This window comes from Amphiprion ocellaris, chromosome 23 (assembly GCF_022539595.1).
Source record: "Amphiprion ocellaris isolate individual 3 ecotype Okinawa chromosome 23, ASM2253959v1, whole genome shotgun sequence".
Lineage (NCBI taxonomy): Eukaryota > Metazoa > Chordata > Actinopteri > Pomacentridae > Amphiprion > Amphiprion ocellaris.
In genome coordinates, this window is record NC_072788.1 from 13295898 (window position 1) to 13315645 (window position 19748).

Consider the following 19748-nt stretch of genomic DNA (forward strand, 5'->3'; position numbering starts at 1 on the left):
ACGGGAAGGGCAGAATTGTACTTTTTATTTTTTCGCCTAACAAGCTACTGTGGTTGACAATCTCAGAACAATCAGACTTGTTTAAAATACGTGAATTTAAGAAACTTTTCAGGCTTTTTGGGTCAAACTAAAGGATTCATTTTGGCAGCTGTGCAGTGCTGCCCTCCTGTATTTAGTCCATGAGGAACATTTCAATTATTAGCAGAACCACTGTCATGTTTGTTTTCCGTTTCAGGGAAACCCACTGATTAAGTAGACAACTTGTCAAAACAATGCTGTCAAAACCGAAATGGGATCTGCATTGTTATCACAACATTTAGAGTGGGGCTTCCTCTTGTTGTGAAAAGTCCGCATCCACATACCGTACACAAGCCTTTAAAATCGGACAGCTGGGGGGAAGGAAAAAACAAGAGAGGGCTGGGATGTAGGCAGGCAGATGATTTCTTATTGATTTCCTGTTTCTGTGGTGGAGAGGGCTCTCAATTACCCCTGTCAGCGAGCAGATTGGTCCCCTCAACTAAACAAAACCACAATGAGACTGCGAGGGTCCATGACATAAATAGGTTAACTTAAGCTGCCCTGAATGAATTTCCAAGTTTGATTTAACCACCAGCAGACAAAAGATGAATAAAAGTTGCACAAAGACAGCAGAAATTTGGGATTTTTCCTTCATTGGACATGACTAGCTCGTGTTCTCTCTGCTTTAACGCTTGCTTACCAGTGTGTGTGTGTGTGTGTGTGTGTGTGTGTGTGTGTGTGTGTGTGTGTGTATGTGTTTATAAGAAGAAGAGGGTTTCTGTGTGTGGATGTTGGGAGGGAAGCCACATCAATTACAACGCAAAACTGTTGTCACAGGGGCTTATCTGCAGAGATGAAAGAAAAGCATGCCTCCCTCCAGAAGTGCAACACTCCACACACCTGCCAAGCTAGAAAGACCTCTTGACAGAAAATCTTTTTTCCCCCTTTCCTTTTTTATCTCTTTTCCATGCTACTTCAGTAAACAAGCCACTGGCAAGTCATTAAGCGTAATACCAAAAAAGGCAGGAAAAGGCGCCCTGGAAAAGTTAACAACCTAGAAACAAAAGAACTGTTGTCAAGAACTGTGTCAAATGAAAACACAATCCTCATTTTTGCTCTGCACTTACATGGATGGAAGCAATCAGCCGCTATTAGCCCATGTTGACACATCTCACTCTACTTAAGAACAATGAAACACGCGTACACAAAGCTTTTAGCCGTTTTCATTTTCGTGACCTGCAATCCATAGCTCAGTATCGAGTCAAATTACTTAACAAAAGTGCATCTAGGTTTAATTAGACCTGCTAATAACTCAATCAGTTCAATGCCAAATAATTGTTTTGTAAAACCTCGCTGTGCACTACATTTGCATAAAACACTGTGATTAGTTCAGAGTTGCAACAGCGGATCACAAAGTTTCCCAAGTTAAAAAGAAAATGATTATAAGGACTCAGAAAAAAAGCCGACAATCACTTGAAAATCTAAAACATATGCTTCTGGTATGATAGATTCCTGAGAGGAACAATACGCAGCTGCAATGCTGTGCATGGGACTTAAAAGTTCACTGGCACTGAAGTCACAATTCAACAGAAAAACGCCTCGAGCAGCTGGCACAATTCATCTCTAAAAGGTAAATGTTTGGTACAGGGTGAAAACATTGTGGCTACGATTCAATCAGTGTGTAAAGACGTCCAATGCCAGAACCACAGACAGGATTTCCCCACTTCCAAAACACAGAACTGAGGGTTTGGAAGGAGAACTGAAAATGGAGAAGTGAGCCAAGTCTTGGTCATTATGGCAGAATGAAAGTGCATGCAAGTTTCCACTCACTTGCCAGGAGACCTTAATGCTATCTTGACACTGAAGCTAATATTTTAACTGGCCAAGTGACCCTGCTGCATGTGTGTGCAACTGTCATAACAACAACTATTCTCGACAGGTGGAGCATGTTAGTTAGAAAAGGATGAAATTATAGCCCCTTAAGTGTTAAATTAAACATTGACTGTGGCTAATCTCAACCATCTGCCCGTGCACGCAAAAATACAGTATGTTAATCGTTTTCATTGTCTCCAATTAAACGCCTCATTGTTGTTTGTCATTAAAAATAACACCAAGATGCCCTGCTGTCCACCCACAGCTTTCCCAGGTCATTAAAACTTACCTCTTACGGGCTCGTGATAATTAGGCTTCTCCTCCATCACGTGACTTTGTCCTTCGGCGGTTGGTTTCCTGGGAGACGACGCTCTTCCCGATGATTCACTGTCACAAGCATCTGGGGTCACAAGAATTCAAAGTTAAACGTGGTTTAAGGAGAAACACCTGCTGCAAGTTATGCAAACAAACATTCTGCAGCAAACAGACGAGGCCTTGGTTGTTTAGTTTTTCCAATTATGGGTTCAACTGTTTGAAATTAAAGTGGATTTCTCTAAAAGCAGATGCAAACTTTCACCACAGTGGACAAAATATCAGAGACGGGATGAACAAGAAGCACACAAGCCATTCTGCCTATTTTTGCCAGAAAAAACAGGCCGTTTGCAAACTGCACGACATGGTGGGGCGGTTCAGGTGAAGGCCTTGCCAGAGCTCTGGATCTCATTTTCTCTCCTTGTGCTCCCGGGCGTGCTCTACCTGCCAAGCGTCTTTTACTGCCATAAAGGCTGCATTCATCTAAATTGGAAAAAGTATGTGAGCAAAAACTCCCAGCATGATAGCTGCGCAAAGACACAAGAGACAGTTTAACTCATCTCCCTGAGCCTGGCTACTTCAAGACTCGCTTTCTCTTTTTTTGCTTGTTGCACACTGCTGCTTTGTCCAGTAAATAAACCTTCCACAATGACTTTATTCACTGGTTCGGTGCCAGATGCCTACTCATAACCCACAGCTTGAAAGTTCTTCAGTAGCATATTGCAGCCCGAAAGCAAAAAAATTGTGAAGAATGACTCAGCAAACCTACCAATCACATTTACCAAAGCTTTGTTGTGATGCTACAACACCCTGTTTGTAAGCAGTGATGGATGGGAGAGTGGAACAAATGGGTGCAGGCCAGAAGCTCGAGACAGATATGGCACATATCTGAGCTGATGTATGGTAGCTACGTTAGCTGCAGTACTGTGTGATGCATCGCAGTATTTAGTGATCACAGTTAGAAATAAATTGGCCTATTCTCAGTACATCCACAGTCCCCTGAGATGGGAAATCTAGTCTTCACTGCAAGTGCCTTTGAAGGTCCGGCATATAAAAAAAAAAAAAAAAAAAAAATCCATTCACAATCCAGCAGCCTCAGTGATTACTTACTTTGTCCTACTTTACTATTTTTTGACAGTGCCATAATGATGCTTGGTATAAATAGGATGGTTAACGGTTCATTGCTTGTTTGAAGAAAAATGAAAAGGAGGGTGTCGGAGTGGGGTGGAGGGTGGTAAGCTTATTTTACATGTGATAATCTTAGGGGCAACTAGAAAGTTAATTAAAAACTATAATTGGCTGTGGTTGCTGTTAATAGTCACTAGGGCGTTTCTTCAGACTTTATTGAGGGGAAGAAGCAAAAAAAAAAAAAGCACAAACATTATCAAGGCTGTGGAGCAAAGATACTGATGTACACCAAAAACGAACATAATTTCAAAAGAAAAAAGACAAGGATGAAGTTTGTCCTGAGCATGCTGATGAGTCCTGATATGCTCCAGTAATCTGTTAATGCCTCATTTTCTATATTTGATTTTAGGGACTGCTCTTGATGGGATATGTCAGCTGTATTTATAGCTCAGTTGCATTGCAGGAGAAAACAGAAATAAAGTTCATGCACACATGCAATCACATAGCAAGCTCAAGAATTCGACATATTTTTGGAGCTTTTCGTCGCCTGCACTTTACAAAATTTAATAGTATTTTGCTGGAGGACCTCTGGGGGCATCTCAAGGTCCCCAAATGAGCAAAATTTCACACTGAAACGTGAAATTTCTCATCAAAAGCGATTGACTGAAGGCCTCTTACCGTGTGAAGCTGGCAGCAGGGGACTCGTCTCCGGCCGGGGGCCCCTCTCTGGCCCATCCGGAGGACGGACGGTCTCCTTGGACATGAGACAGGCGTCTTACTCGGTGGAAAACAAACAGCAGAAGAAGCGCCTTTCCTGTTTCCTTTAGCCCTCAGTGCTGGGAAAACCAACGTCTCTTCATCAGCACAGGCTTGAAGACACACAAATAAATTGTTGTTTATTCGACCTGAGAAAGTTGCTTATTCACACACCGAGAATTTTGTGACGTCGAGTAAAAAAAAATGGTAGTGGAAATTTCCCGTTTTTTCTCGCGTTTTGTTTGTTTGTTTGTTTTTCACAGAAACTTGCTAAACATGTAACTACTTTGTTCCAAAAAGTTTTAAGCTAACGTCGACATGTTTATCAACTTACCTCTCAAACATGTCCTTTCAAAGCATTCCCATCCTCTCCTTCCTCCAGCGGAAGAAGAAAACAAGCAAAAAGCGAGTGTCCCAGAAAAAGTTTTCCTCCAACTTCGCGAAAGTTCGACTGTGTCCAGATGTTGTTGACGCACAAATGAAAGCGTCAATAAGAAACGTCTAGAAGCTTTCGACGCTCAGTGGCGGTAAGTTTACTGAGGATAGTTGCGTCTAAAACATTTTCATCATGTCCGCATTCCTGCTATGGAGCTCTGAGCTCTGCCTGTTGCTTCCCTTTGGGCGGCCGAGAGCAGAACAAAGCCCTCCCTGAACATGTGTCCCCGAAATTAAGCGAGAAAAAACAGAAAAAAATTAAACTAAATAAATAAACAAAAACATTCCTTTTTTCATACTCTAATCTTTTTTTTTTTAATATGTAAAAAAAAAAAAAAATTAAAAATCATAAATTTTTTAAATCAAAGTTTTATGATTAAAATATTTACCAAAATACACATAGTTTTGGGAGTAACTTTTTGAAATACAGGTGTTGCTAATTAACCAAAAAATGAATAAATTATCACTATGTCTACTGTTACATAAGCTGCTGTAACAATGTAAATTTCCCCTGGCGTGGGGAGAAATAAAGAACTTTATCTTATCTTATCTTATCTTATCTTATATATATATATATATATGTATATATATATATATATATATATATATATATATATATATATATATATGGGTTTACATATATACACACACACACACATACATACACATACACACACATATATATATATATATATATATATATATATATATATATATATATATATATATATATATATATATATATATATATATATATATATATATATATATATATATATTGGGGTTTTTATTTTTAGGGTCCGAGCACTGGGAAGACCCCACTGGAACCTGTGGGTTTATTTCTTTATTGTTAGTTCTCACTTGAACTTGTTTTATGACTCTTATACAGGTTTTCTCCTGACTAGATGCTTGCTTGTGTTGTGTCTACTCCCACATGTACATCACTTCGGATAAAAACATCTGCTAAATGAAATTGTAGTGTTGCTTCAATTGTTAAACAATAACCTAATGCTATATGTGTGTGTGTGTGTTTGTGTGACGGAGATACATGTATTTTACTGCTGTTGCCCACTTTGACCCCGAGGCCTCACAGTGCACCAGAGGCCATATCAAGTCGATTGGCGCCCCAGTAGTTCTGTGCAGGAATCAGAGCGCCTCCGTAATGGAAAAAAAATAAGACAAACCCGTGAGAGACTGACCCTCACCCCTATTTTTCCTTATCTATTGGGAGGGCTGTAGGAGACAAATGTCCCCATTACAATGAGTGTGACTTTATATTTTTGGCTCTTGTCTTTGGATGGCATGATTCATGTAACTATCCATATGGTTTATTGCAGTAAATTGCCCTGATGGACACTTGCACTTTGTAAATTTACTTTTTGTATTTTTTCTGCAATAATTTGCAATAATGGTTTGTTTTCCAAAGAGAGATGTAGTTAAAAGAAAAGTTTTTTTCTTTGTTAATATCAGACATTTTGACAGGAAAAGCACATGCAAAATTTTATTAGTGATTGACTGTCTCACCTAAATCGAATGGAGCCATCAGTTTTACCTGTGTTTTAAAGGAGGTTAGCAGAATTATAACCATAGAAAATCCAGGTCCAGGCACTCGATGGGGGTTTAAAAACTAAAAAGCTATTAAGCCGCGATTCCACAAGCACCTACTCGGCGCGGTGCGGCTCGGCTCGTCTTTGTTTGCGAGCGTTTCCATATGGATTAGTGCATGGTATCAGGCACGATTTTCCGTACCTTCTCGGCTGAGGTTCCAAGCGAGATGAAGTGAGCCGAGATGTGACGACTACATAGTGCAGGCCACTGGTTGGACAGGAGTGCAGGCCACTGATTGGACAAGGAGTGACGACACACGAGAGCGACTCCAGCACGAAAACAAAACCGGCATTTAAAAAAAACTAAATAGCGACGGTGTGCATGGAACTCTCTGTTCTTCATAATTTTAATATGACAGCCAGACCTGTACTGTGGGTGAATGAAGAGGTCGAGACTTTTCTGTCTTTGGTGGTGGACCAAAGAATACAGAGGGAGCTGGACATAGAAAGTTTATCAGGAGGTCTCAGAGCGGATGGCCGCCCACACATACAGTAGACTGTATATAAAGAGGACAGAAGCAGTGTAGGGAGAAGCTGAAAAAGCTCAAAAATGACCATTGGTCCACCAAGGACCACAATGGCCGGCGTGGGTCAACCAGGAGGTGTTGGAAGAGGTTTAATTGAAGCTATTGACTGGCACCGCACCAGTGAGCAACAGGAGGGAGACTCAGCTGCTGCATTATTGGAGACGTTCGAGGACGGTGAGTGTTTTGTGACTTCAAGAAACTGTTACATCATTTATCCCATTGGTGGCAACCTTCTTTTAAGCAAACAAGTATATTTAGTAGTGTTGTTGTTGTTTCCTGTAGCAGACAATAAGCTATCTAGTTAGCCATCAGCGCTAGCTAGTTAGCCATCAGCGCTAGCTAGTTAGCCATCAGCGCTATCTCGTTAGCCATCAGCGCTAGCTCCGTGCTCCGCTTGTATTTCGTGCTGCTGTTTCTAACGTTTAGCTCTCAGAAGCTAATACATCAGTCAGCATGACGAACTAAGCTTGTGGTCGTACAGGTTTATTTTTTTCGCAAGTTACAATGTCGTGTTTTTCGTGTACTTAGGGTGAGTGTTTATTTCTGTTCAAGAATCCTTTCCACATGCGAAGCCTGCTCCACCTCCGTCATGGAGCGCTCAGCTCCCCTGCCTCTTCTCCACCACCAGCAGCGGCTCCTGTCCAGCACCAGCTTCGACACCAGTACCAACTCGGACACCGACCCTGTCAACATCAACCTCCAGCACGTAACAGCAACTTCTTATCACCGGTAAGACACGGTAAACAGAGAGCATGGTTGATTTTCGCATTATTATTATTACTACAGGTGTAAATGCCTGCAAGCATGATCAGAACAGCGAGACCAACGACCAAGAATTCAGGCAGGTGTAAATGCAAACTGTGCAGCAGCCAGCTCAGGAACGCCTGATGAAAGCTACATGTAGCTGTAGTGACACATAAACAGAACACACGCAGCTGCATTTTTTTTTCCATTGAGTTAACAAGCAAGTCACTCTAATTTACTTTCTCGTGCAATGTAGTATTGCAACCATTCTTCTTATAGTCATTAGGTAACTGTGAAACTGAATGAAAATATACATAGAAATAAGAAAACACAGCTGTTCTTAGCAACTCCAAAATGTGCACAAGATGAAATGAAGTTCACACCATGTTGTTTTTAGTTGTGGTGGAGGAGGTACTGCTTGTGCTTCAGTTAAAGTAAAGAGTGCCAAATTTATTAAAGTAAAACTATCAAAGACATGATCATGATTGAAAATCAATGGACGGGTGGCTAAACACATCACATCATAGCTGTGGAGTCCTTCAAGCTCCTGGGGACTACAATCTCTCAGGACCTGCAGTTGGAGACGAACATCCACTCCATCCTGAAAAAGGCTCAGCAGAGGATGTATTTCCTACGACAGCTGAGGAGACATGGCCTGCCACAGGAGCTGTTGATCCAATTCTACACTGCAGTCATCCGATCTGTCCTGTGCACCTCTGGATCAGCCACACAGCAGGACAGAAACAGACTACAGCCTGTAGTACGGACTGCAGAAAACATCATCAGAGACCCCACTCACCCTGGACATTAAACTGTCTCCCTCCTCCCCTCTGGCAGGCGCTACAGATCCCTGTACACAGAAACCTCCAGACACAAAAACAGTTTCTTCCCCACTGCTGTCACTGTAATAAACAGCTGAGCCATTCCTACACACCTGTACAATAGTCAGTATTCCAATGGACATGTACAGCATTTTTTTCACCATGAACAGCATTCTCTGCTTTTGCACTACTGTGTTTATAGCAGTTATCATTTTGCTAATGTGTTTATTCCAGTCTAGCTGTAAATTTCTGTATATATTGTTTTATTTAATTTTGCTACTATTTCTTTTTCCTCCCTGTTCCTCTTTCTATAATTTCTTTATTTTTTATTATTCTCTTCCATATTCCTAGTGTGACACCAACAACCGAAACCAAATTCCTTGTATGTTGTGTAGTTACTTGGCCATTAGAGCTGATTCTGATCACTTTTCTGTCTTTGGTCTAGGCAAGAGGAAAAGGTGCAACAGAAAATTGGAGACATTTAAAAAAAACAGCCCAAGGCTTGTGTCTTTTTCAGGATGTGGAATCAGCCATTTTTTTGGTTGTAGTTCTTTTACTGTTCTTGATCATTATTTCCTTCGATGAGCACAAGTAGTGAGTGACACCAGTGGTTTTCCTGCTATCACCTCCCAAACTATCTGCTACGAAAACCTCTATCCAGAAATAAGCACGCCACAATGTTAAAACACTTTTTCTTGCACATTGAAAGTCAGTGACATGAAATAAAGCTGTTAATGAAGTTAATTTTAAATTGCAATCAGGTTTATATACCCTAATATTGTCTTAAAGACCTTTTAATGTAAAGATGGTCAGTTAGCATCCATAGGTACCTGTTGCAATACTTTTAGGCTGCGGTTTATTGAATATCAGAGCAGGCCAGACACTAATATAACAACCGCAGTCCATTTCAAATGCTGCAGTGAAGCTCCTGAGCATATTTCCTGACATTAGCAACCTGGTGAGTAAAGGATTAACTATAAAACTTTGTTGCTTGAATGAACAGGCAACGTCTTATTAGTCAGACCTGTTGCACTGTTATGTCTCCAAAACACTGGAACAGCTTCACCTCCCATATAAGGTTCACTACCAGTTTAAAATCCCATTTAGACACATATTTTTACTTGCCGGCTTTTCTGGTTTAGATTCTTTTTGGATTTCTCTCCGGATGTAAGCTACTTGTAATTTATCATACAATGATTTGAATTTATTGTACATATATAGCATTGTTTTCTTGGCTTGATGCCTCATTATTTCCTTAAACTTTATTGGAATTTGTCCCTAACACAACATTGAACTGATGACACACTCATTACACAGAATGTCTTCTCAGAGAGCCCCCCTGCTGTAAAACTCGGATAATACAAGGTGTTTTCACGTGTAATTTGTGTTGACAGTAGCACTCCTAATCCCAACTGCAGATAGAGCATTACTGGATTTTTACACCAGTTTGTTTTTTAAGCGGTTTAAGGCAGGTAAGAGGGAGGTGGGTAAACCTCTCAGCAGTTTAATGGATGCCAAGCGTAAATAAGATTACTGTGAGGGATAACATACTGTACATGGTTATGTGCACTGTTCCCTCTAAGCTGCGTGCGTGCGCAATTGCGCACTGCTGACACGATCTCCGCGCACAGAAAATCAACAATTCATTCTGTGCTATTTTTCAATGTGAGTCAGTGAGTGACCGGTGACTGGCTGCTGCAGCCAATGATGCGATTCACATACGTATTTACCATAGACTGTATATAATGGTATTTACGCAGCTAATCAACGTCAGGCGTCCTTATGTGCAGCCACCGTTGTTCTCATAGATATGAATGAGTAGATAGGTCACACCCCTTTGAGCTGCGTGCTACAGCGAGGCTAAGCTAGTGGGGGAAAAGTTTCAGTGCATTCTGTTGATGTAGACAGCGTGAAAACGGAAACAAGTATGCCGGCTCACTGTGCTGCATACAATTGCACGCTGCGTTGTACGATTGAGACAAGGAAACTTGGAATGACTTTTCATAGGTAAGAATAGTTTTTGGCTCTTTTTTCATTATGAAATCTTCTTGAGAGCTTCCAGTCTATGAGAGCTAACTAGTTAGCCACTAGCAAAACGCTAAGGCGAGCTAGCAGCTTGACAACCAAATACCAGACGATTAATAGTAGCTGTAGTATAGTTGTACAATCAGTAGTAGTAATACTAAAAGTACAAGCAGCAGTAGTAGTATAAACAACTGTTAGAGTCGTAGAAGTAGTATCAGAATTTGTAATAGTATTACAAGTTGTAGTAGCAGTGCCAGTATCAGCAGCAGTAGTGTCCTACTACTACTACTAGTAGTAGTCACATTGCTATTACTACCACCAATACTACCAATAGTAGTTATAAAGCCTAACTCATGTATATCCAGATTACATCTATGTTCTTCCTCCAAACCCATTTTATGATTGGGATTACAGGCAGTTCTTTAGGACTGCGCTCAAATAATTGAAATGTTACTAAACAAGGTTATACTTATCAAATTAAATAGCTCTGGTCTCCAGTATATTGGTGAATTCGGTTCTTTGTACTTAATTTATTAGCATGATTTCTTTTTAATATGTTGTGTACAGACTTAATTACTTCTCTGTCTACTTTTCTTACTCCATGTAGGTTTTCCAGAGACTATGGGTTGAGGAGCAATTGGAAGTTTGTCGGCTTAGACCTGGTGTCATTCCATAAGTGTTAAACTTCCCGGCTCATCTTGGAAGAGTACGTGCCAGAAAGACCACGACCAAGCAGCCTTGAGATCTTAGGCAGCGTCTCCCTGAGGTGGGTGTCAACGGATTCACAGTCAGGTCTGTGGTAATCCTGTCAAAAAACAAAACAGAAAAAAATCTAGATTATAAATCAACATGTAACCAAAGCACTCTGTGCATAACGCCATAGTATAGGATGTAGTTGTCAAAATGTCATAGTATGCTTTACTCAAGAATAACATAGTATGGCCTGTAGTTCATAGTACAGCATGTTGGCAAGAAAAAAAAACAAAACATAGATTATTATGTGGTTCAAAAAGTGCAAAACGATAGGATGTTGCCTAAAATTGTCATGTATGATATGTGGTTCAAAAAATGTCATAGTGAAGTATATTGTCAAAATAGTATGTAATTCAAGAAAACATCAGAGTATAATATGTCCTCTAAAAAATGCCATAGAATAATATTTCATTGCACAAGTAAAAGTATAGTAACTTTTAAAACTGTTCAAATTCTTATATGTTGCTAAAAAAACAAAAAAAAACAAAAAAACATCACAGTAATATGTCAATTAAAAAAGCCTATAGTATAGCGTGTCGCCCAACAAACATCATAGTATAGCATGTCGCTCTAAAAACGTCACAGTATAGCCTTTAGTCCACAGCTGTCAGTAGGTGAGGAGCAACACAAAAACAGTCCAAACGCTGGTTTCCAGAGGGTTAGATGAGAATTTATTTGAAAGAGTAAGTTTACAACAACACAACATGTGAGGGGGTTAAAAACAAATGGGTGTTAGTAAAATAAAAATAAATCAACAGAACTAAAAGTGAACTTCATGTTGACATTGATGTTCATTCCAACCAGGAACAAAGTAAAAGATAATCAATACGAAAAAAAACCTCTTCCTGTTCACCTCTTCAAGCCCAAAAACACACTGCAGTAGCACCCTAAACTAAAACCACCAATGGGTTCCCTGTTTTCCTTTGTGAACAATTCAAAGGTCCCTCTCTGTCTCCCCACACATCCACCAACCACTGGAACACATCTCCAAAGTTCTGCCGGACCAGCTCAGCTTCCCCTCAGAAGAAGTCACCTGCCAGATGAAGGAGCCTTTTGAGAGGCAGCTGGCATCGTGATTGGACTGTACTTTGGTCTGTTCCAATCCAGCTTCAGCTCCAGAGACGGCAGGCGGGACGAGTCAACGGAGGCCTGGTGGACGAAGGCATGAAGCTGAGTACAATCCAGAAAACAACAGAGGAGGAGTGCAGCGGCCCAGAGCCAGAACAAACAGAGTATGTCTCTTAGAAAACATCATAGTATAGCCTTTGGTATGAAAAAACGCCATCATATACATCGTATATTGTACAAATAACAAGTCAAAGGAAAGAGACATACATTGTAGAATTGTAGTAATTGTGGGCTGACTGATTTACTGATTATCAGTATTTTATTTTTTACTGATTTATGGTAATAAATACATTTAAAAATGGCGCTACTTTGGCTCTGAACCTTTATCTACCTGTGGTCGCTCTGTCTTCTGGAGTGATTTGATTGGTTGTACGTCACGAATAAAACTCCTTTAACTTAACATCTGTAAACAAAACAAAAACGTATCAACAAAGTTTTCTGTTAAAGTTTGTGTTCTTGTAAGTTTAACTCGAGTTTAAATATTTTCATTTACTGCAAATGATTATCTACTCCAAGTGTCTCACAAATAATCATTATCAGCCTTAAAAACCCACAAAACACCCCTTTATACTCGACCACACTTAGTACAGTCCGGTTCCGCCTTCAATAAATCTGCTTGGAATCTTCCACTTCCTGTTTGTCAAAGTGGCCTTCTACCTGGACAGGTTTTGTTGGAGCTCATGCAACAAACATTTTGGGTAACTGCACTTTAATATGGATGGATGACACTGAATTAGAGTCTGTTTTAATGAGACTGAGTTAAGATGTGTAGCTCTGTCATTAAATAGTAAATTATTTCTCAGAATTCACAGAGAAAAGTCTGAAATGTTTGCTAGGTTAGCATCCCACATGTTCTTTGGCTCAGCTAAAGCTAACTCTCACCAACTTCTGGATCTCTTGAGTTGCTTGTTGTTAAAGTATCTTGCTAGAGGTGCTGAAGCTCAGAAAGTCTGAGATGTTTGTTCAGAATAAGCTCATTCTCAAGTCTTATCTGAACTCTTTTGTTTGAACTTTCCCTAAATTTAGGAGTTAATGACAGAGCAGCACATCCAGACTCAGTCTCATTTATGTAGAGATTAAACTTCAGTGTCATCCATTGATGTTAAAGTGCAGTTTTTCAAAGGTTTGTTGCACATGCTCCCGACCAAACCAGTCCAGATGGAAGACGATGTGAAGAGAAAGCTCCAGAGGATGAATATCACACATTTACATTGGAAATTAATGTCCTTTAATTAGACATTGTCATGCAAAAGTTTGATTTCCCTTTGTTGAGTGCTTTGTTAATGTTGGTTTCTAAATGTTTTTTGACACTCGGCCCCAAAGATTAAAACCTTCTACGGCTCACAAGCTGCAATAATTCACACATTATCAACTATCTTTCTGACTAAACTTAGATAAAAAGTGAAAAACTGCCTGATTCCTGCATCATGAATGTAAATCTTTTTGGTTTTTATGACCGTAAACTGAATATATTTGGGCTTGACATTTTATAAATCAAAACAAGAAATGAATTACTGGAGAAAACAACAGATTAATGGACAAAGAAAATGTGTTTTCTAACATATATGGCTGAATTACTCCAACATTACAAGATATATTCAATTTTAATTCAATTTTATTTATATAATGCCAATTACAGGTCAAATTGTCTCAAGATGCTTTATTTTTATATTTTTTGTCATATTTAAAATACGACAAAGTAAGAAATGTAAAGCTCTTGACTAACCCAATTTATGATTTGGTTTTTAAGAGATTAATTGACAAAATAACTTTCTCCACTAAAACTAATAAACATGAGGTCAAATAGAAGGAACAGTTTTAAATACTGCAGTCCCACGACGACAAGAATAAAGTTTGTCAACAAAAAGTAAATCTGCTGGTGGATTCCATTAAAGTCCTAATAAATGATAATAAAGTGTGATACTAAAGGTTTGTGGTGCTAAAAATGTCCAAGTAAAGATATCAAGTTGAACATCTGGATGGAGGTTGATAAAAGTTGACCTCCCTTCATTTCTCTGGAGCGACTCCATGGATTTTATGGATGGTGGTTAAAGACCTGCTCTTCTAGTGGTCTTCCTTCTAGTCGCTGTAAAAAGTCAGTCCATCCTGGCCGACTTCAACACCTCTTCATGACAACTTGTTCTGCCTCCGACCTGGTGGAAACTCCAGAAACTCGGGAAAACCCGTGGAGACTCGAAGAACTCGTGGAGACTCGAAGAACTCGTCGGGCGGGGGAAGGTGTGGTGGGCGGTGGGGGGAGGTGGGGGAGTAGAGGGGGGAGGCCGCCACCCACCTCCCCGCCTACTCTCCGCCCTGACTCCACCCAGACTCCGCCTTGGCTCCGCCCATGTGGTCACTTCAGGAACTACGATGCCAAAGGGACGACGAATTTATTTCTTTTCATCTGATCTGTAGCTCAGTGAGTTAAGGATTTGCCTATGGAGCTGCAGGTCGCTGGTTCAAGACCAGACCCTTCTTAAAGTTTTTGAAAATCCTGACAAAGACAAAGAAAGAAAACTGCCGGTGGCGGGTCTTGAACCTGCGACCTTCCAGCTTGGTAGTCTGTCTTCTTACTCCCTGAGCTACTCGCTCAGATACTAATTCTTCTTTTTTTTGCGCATTTATCATCTATTTTTTGTCGTTTTCGAGTTTTTTTTTAACTCGAGTCTCGACTCGACCGTTTTTCTCAGGAGGTTGGACTTCAGCCTTTGTGCTGGAGGGTGGAACCCTCAGTTCCAAGACTTTCCAAAGCCTCCACACCTCCCGAGTCCTCAGGACCTGAGCTTTCACACAGTCTGAGGGCTGAAATTTTCTAAGTCCCACAGTAGTTCTCTGTTAGTTTGAACCTTCAGACAGTCTGAGGACTGAAATCTTCTAAGTTCCTGAGTAGTTCTCTGTTAGTTTGAACCTTCAGACAGTCTGAGGACTGAAATCTTCTAAGTTCCTGAGTAGTTCTCTGTTAGTTTGAACCTTCAGACAGTCTGAGGACTGAAATCTTCTAAGTTCCTGAGTAGTTCTCTGTTAGTTTGAACCTTCAGACAGTCCAAGGACTGAAATCTTAAAAGTTTCTCAGTACTTCTCTGTTAGTTTGAACCTTCAGACAGTCTGAGGACTGAAATTTTAAAAGTTTCTCAGTACTTCTCTGTTAGTTTGAACTTTCTGGTTAACAGAAGCCTTAAAACTTGTGACCATGAGTTTTGATTTCACATTTAGACCATCCATCTGAGTTCTTCTCAGACCTTCACCTGTGGGTTTTTTAGAAATCTTCAACAAACTTTGATTCTCTTCACTGAACAGTAAAGTTTGTGGAGATCAGAAGGTAACATTAGTTTGATCAATGCCTTCAACTACTAGTAGACTTTATCTGGAAAGCAGTTTTCTTAAATGAGTTCTTAGTAAATCTGTCCACAATCAAACCAAGAACATAGAAAGAGGAAATGTTTGAAGAAACAACTTGATGTTTTCATTTCAGACTAGAAAACACTTTAAGACCTTTATCTGTTTTTGCTCTTTTTGATCCTTTTATTGTCTCTTCTGTTTAATTTGATCTTCTAAAGTTTAACTGGTGCCTTTTCAAATGTTTTGTCTTTAGTTTGATTCTTCTTAAATGTTTAGTTTTGCTCTTTTCTCACCTTTTATTCTTTTCTAATGTCTGATTTGATTTTGAAATGTTTTGTCTTTTTAATGTTTGTTGTTTTTTCAAATGTTTTATCGGCTTGTTTGAAAAATTTCCTTTTCTTTCCCAATGTTTAATTTTTTGATTAAATCTTTAAGGTTTTTCTTTTTAAATGTTTTACCACCTTTTAATGTTTAATTTTCTTTTTAAATGCTTCATTGTATTTTCTGTTTAATTCCTATTTAAAGTTTTATTGTCTTTAAGATTTAATTTTCTAATTAAACATTTAATTTTTTTAATTAAATGTTTTGATTTTTAAAGGTTTAATAATCTAATTAAATGTTTTGTATTTTTCTAAATGTGTAATATTCTTGTTTAATTGTATTTTTTAAATGTTTAATTATCTAAAATATTTCATCTTTAATGTTTAATATTTTTGTTTAAAAATTTTTGTTTAATTTCATAATTACATGCTTTGTATCTTCCGTTTAATTATCTAATTAAATATTTTGTCTAATATAATTTAATTGTATTTAATGTTTAATTTTCTTTTTAAAAGTTTTATTGTATTAATTTTTTTCCTTTGATTTAATTGCTTTTTGTTATGTAGTTTATTACTTTAATCTTCTTTTTCTGTCAAGATTTTAACCCCAACCTTAAAAATGAAATAAACCCTTAAATCACAATGAAAATACTTCTGTTGTCACAATCATGAGTTAGTCAATTATTCAGTTTATCAATTCAACTTTATTTGTTTAGCACCTTTCACACAGATAACAAAACTAAACAAGCAAAGAGAAAAAAAACTATGCTAAAACTATGATTAAAACTCAAAAACATTTTAAAAAAAAGATTTAACATGGTAATAAAATATGTTGTGTCCAGGGGATGGAGGGAGTTTATTGAAGTCTTCTTGGGCTCACATGGGAAATCATTTAAAATATAAACTTGATATTCAGTCTAAGGAAACTGCAGAGCGACAGAAGAACCAACAATATCTCCTGTTTTCTCCTTTAATGAGTCGACTCTTCTTGTGCTTTCAGACCAAAGAACTACAGACTCTTCACAACCTGCTCAAACTCTTGGTACAGGACCTCACCACACGGGTCAAGAAGGTTTCCTTCTCCTCATTTCTACTCTGAAGCTCACCTTCTCCTGCTCAAACTGCTGACAAATGTTTCTGCTGCTCTAAAGTCTGGTCTCCAGAACTTCCTAAAAACTCTCAAAGTCTCTTGTGCTGCAGGTTGCTTTGTAGAACTGTTCCAGAAAACCTCACTAAACCACATGGAGGGGCCTCAAGATAGTCCAAATGAAACCATACAAAAACCAAACTAGCACAACCCAAACACTAAAGTCTCCTGCAGCCTACCAGAGAACCTCTGAGAACAGAGAATCAGGACAGGAACTCTTACCTTCTGGACAACCAACATTGGTTCTCAAACAAGAATACAGAATGTGTGTGACCAAAAACCTCTAAAGACTCACTACAGCCAAGATAAAGACACAATTCAGCTGCACCAAATCCACTAATCACTGCACACATTAGCACCATGTGCCAACTGTGGCTAAAGAACCACATTTACCAAGACAACTATCTGGTACAAAGCCCTAAAACACACCAAGAAACACATTAAAGATGATTTTACTGCTGGAAGCTGCAAGCCAACGCCTAAAGAACAACCTAAAGCAATGGAGCCAAACCCGGTTCCGTGGTGAAGAGAAACAGAGGAAATGTTTGTCTGCAGCTCAATAAAGCAGGAAGACACTGAGCTGCTCAGGTGTTCCTGATAACACCAAGCTGCTCAGGTGTTCCTGATAACACCAAGCAGCCACCTGGACAGCCAATAGGAACACAGCTTCCTGGAAGTCCAGAGGGCTGGCTTAGTGAAGGAAATTTAGTTTAAAGTTGAAGCAGAACAAAGAAAATTGAAAACCACCTTCTGATACCTGAAATCTCTGAGTTTTCACACAAAGAACACCTGAACATGTCAAACTGGTTCCATAGTAGAACCATCATTGTAAAAACGTCATAGTATGGTGTGTTGCTCAAAAAACATTAGGACCCGGCTGTCAGGGGACAAACATGTAAGAAACATGAGAACAGAGAGAACCCAACCAGTAGGTCACAGTTTATCATCCCCCAGTCATCTCCTGAAGTCCATATGGTGAGAGACATCAGTATCTGGCTGTTAATTTACCAGAGGATGCTTATAATCATGCTGATGTGGTCTGTACTCTACAGTATTTTAGTGACTCAATAAATGCCTAAGTTGTTTTTTTTTTTTAATGCTTTTTAGTTTTTAATAAACATTTAATAGCCTATATGTAATCAATAAATGGCCTTTGCCTATCTCAGAACTCTGATATGTTAACAGTACTAAATAAATCAATAAATACATGCATACACACAAAAATAAGTTAATACATTAACTGTGTTAAGATAAGATTTAGATTTTTAAAAAAGTTGTTTATGTTTTTGCAGAATCCAGTATTGCTCACTGGTTGGTCATTACTTTTTGTTAGTTTGATTTCACTGTTTAAAATGATGCCACCTCTTTTCAGACAGAACCTGTGATAATAAAACAATACAAAATTTTTAGTTCCGTGTTAATAAAGCACTTAAAGCTTTAAGTATGGCTAAATGCTCTTTTCAAAATTAAAAATATCACTCCTTAGGTGGTAGTGGCCCCAAGTTCAGTAAAGTTGGAAAGATATTCACAGATTCGGGCTTCCAGCATCAATAACTCATTAGATATAGGTTGTCAAAACATAAACGGTGCCTCTTTCCCATTGTTGCAAGGCAGACAATGTGCTACAAGCCCAGTTTTATCAAAAGTAGCTGTCTTTCAAGCTACAGGAATAACATTGGTGTCTATGGAGTGAACAGGGTCCGTCTGCAATTTGCAAAACCACTGCAACAGTAAAGAGAGACAAATATTCAATAACTTCACTCTTATACATTGTAGTGTCACTAAAATCACTGCAGCCTTCAACTGGCTCCTGTTAACAAAGTGTTTTAACAGAAATGTAAATGCTGTAATTTGATTCTTTTAATGAACCATGTAACTTGAATGGATGTGATGCTGGTGTGACCACAGTGAACACGTCTGATGTTGCTCACAGTGGTCCAAGGGACGCTCAGGGAGTTTGTGTGTTTGCTCAGACTCAGGAAAAATTACAGGGAACATTGGTTACAGCCTCTTCCTTTTGTATGTAGTGTTTCTGAAAATTTCATCTTGTTTATGTAATGTTCTCTGCAGTTTTTGCACTGTGTTTTAAATCTTATACTGCCCTTGTATCCCTGTTTTTTGAGCTGCTGTAACAGTGAACTTTCCCCACTGTGGGATCAATAAAGCTTATCTTACCTTAACTACTTTTTCATCATCATCATAATCACATTTTGTTTTTATAGCACCTTTCAAAACAAATCACTGACATTGAAAGTGCTTTACATTTTGACTGAAAAATATACAGAACAGAACATCAAAAGCGAAACCAGAAAAAAGGACTTGGAGATTAATGCACACGGTGCCCTAAAATAATATTAGTTCAAATAATAAAAGATTATAAAAGATTACGAAAAAAATAAAATATAAAGAAAATGACAGTTTGGGAACATGGTGTCTGAAGGCAGCATCGCCAAATGTTTTTTGTTCTGCTCTGTGGAAGGCCAGAGGATCTGAGTGGACTTCCTGGTTCACAAAATAAAAGCACTTCTGAGCTATTATCTGGTTGAAGCCCATGTAGTTCCTTATAAACTAACGAAAGAACTTTAAACTCAACATGAAAACTAACAGGCAGTCAGTGCAATGATTTTAAAGTATGTTTTTCATGTTCTTTACCTTTCCTTTCACAGTCCAAAAACATGCTGAGGTTAATTGGTCATTCTAAATTGTTCGTAGTGTTCAAGTGTTTGTCTCTATATGTGGCCCTGTGATAGACTGGTGATCTGTCCAGGGTGTCTCCGGCCGTCACCCTAAGTCATCTGGGATGGACTCCTGCCCCC

The 19748-nt window shown here is 38.9% G+C and overlaps 1 protein-coding gene and 1 long non-coding RNA gene across 2 annotated transcripts in view; one reads left to right on the forward strand and one right to left on the reverse strand.

Moving 5' to 3' along the window:
- si:ch211-63p21.2 (FH1/FH2 domain-containing protein 1) overlaps positions 1 to 19748 on the reverse strand; it is a 31294-nt gene that overhangs the window by 7320 nt on the left and 4226 nt on the right. The window lies entirely within an intron of this gene.
- Positions 10864 to 12428, forward strand: LOC129348208 (uncharacterized). Its single transcript, XR_008600680.1, has 2 exons — positions 10864 to 11011; positions 11939 to 12428. It is a non-coding gene; the product is annotated as an uncharacterized LOC129348208 (long non-coding RNA).